The sequence below is a fragment of the Sinocyclocheilus grahami genome, unplaced genomic scaffold (genome assembly GCF_001515645.1).
Source record: "Sinocyclocheilus grahami isolate Dianchi unplaced genomic scaffold, SAMN03320097.WGS_v1.1 scaffold474.1, whole genome shotgun sequence".
Classification (NCBI taxonomy): domain Eukaryota; kingdom Metazoa; phylum Chordata; class Actinopteri; order Cypriniformes; family Cyprinidae; genus Sinocyclocheilus; species Sinocyclocheilus grahami.
This window is the reverse complement of record NW_015505653.1, coordinates 952,999-953,972: the sequence shown is the minus strand read 5'-3', so window position 1 is coordinate 953,972 and position 974 is coordinate 952,999. Positions and strand designations below refer to the sequence as shown.

General features: G+C 36.0%; 1 protein-coding gene across 3 annotated transcripts in view; it reads right to left on the bottom strand.

Moving 5' to 3' along the window:
- Positions 1-974, bottom strand: part of LOC107553556 (cAMP-specific 3',5'-cyclic phosphodiesterase 4D-like) — an 80,100-nt gene that overhangs the window by 43,335 nt on the left and 35,791 nt on the right. The gene's annotated exons all lie outside the window — the stretch shown is intronic.

Genomic DNA, 974 nt, shown 5'->3' with positions numbered 1-974 from the left:
CTCCTTCAGGGAACGAGGGTTACCATATGTAACCGAGACGATTTTTTAGGGTAAAACTTAAACATTCTGACTGTTTGAGTTAGGACTCTACTTTTCAACAATTAGATCATGATAACCAAAGGTAAAACCACACATATCACCTCACTACCATGATAAAATGTAATGCTATGGTTTCTATGATATTTGTATGAAAAACAGTAGCATAAATACATCCACACAAGCTATAGTTCAATAACAACCATTATTCCTTTAATACATGTCTACATAATAACATACTAAAATTCAATATGTATATCCCACATTTCTGCCCAAATACCATGGTGCAGCTAGCGTCACTACAGTAAATCCACGGTAATTCCATGGAAAATCCTTATAACGGGATTGCTCTCGATTGTTTCTCATGTTTGTCAGCACTGTTTCGTCTGTCTTTAAACTAAATCAAAGAGACATCTGTGTTCTTCACTGAACTCAAGCGCTTCTTGTTGGATCTCACAACACTGTTTGCGTGATTGAGACCGATCAGCGAACAATCTCATTTGCTGGCATTTGAGCCAAGCTGATAATTGGTCTGTGTGGCGCCGGTAACGCTGTTTCGTTCCACTTTTGGCACATAAACATTATATCGAACATTTATTGAACATGTGCTATCAAGGGGAAAATATATAGTGATAATTATTGTTATCGTTTTATCGTCCAGCCCTACGATAGAGAAATATAAAACTATAAATTTATAGTTGTTGGTTGTATCTATAGAAAATATATTTTAAGTTCATTGCAAAATATGCATATAAATACAAATATTTAAGTATTCTGAGATTGTGAGGAGACTGACTCGATTATGTCATTTGCGGTGCTTCGTGGGAGTGGGTGGAGCTAACGATCTCTTTTGCCATGCTTTGCTCTCTGCGATTCTCTGATTGGTGGAATTTCCTGTAGAGCATAATGGGTAATACAGTTTTTGTTTTTTGTTTTTT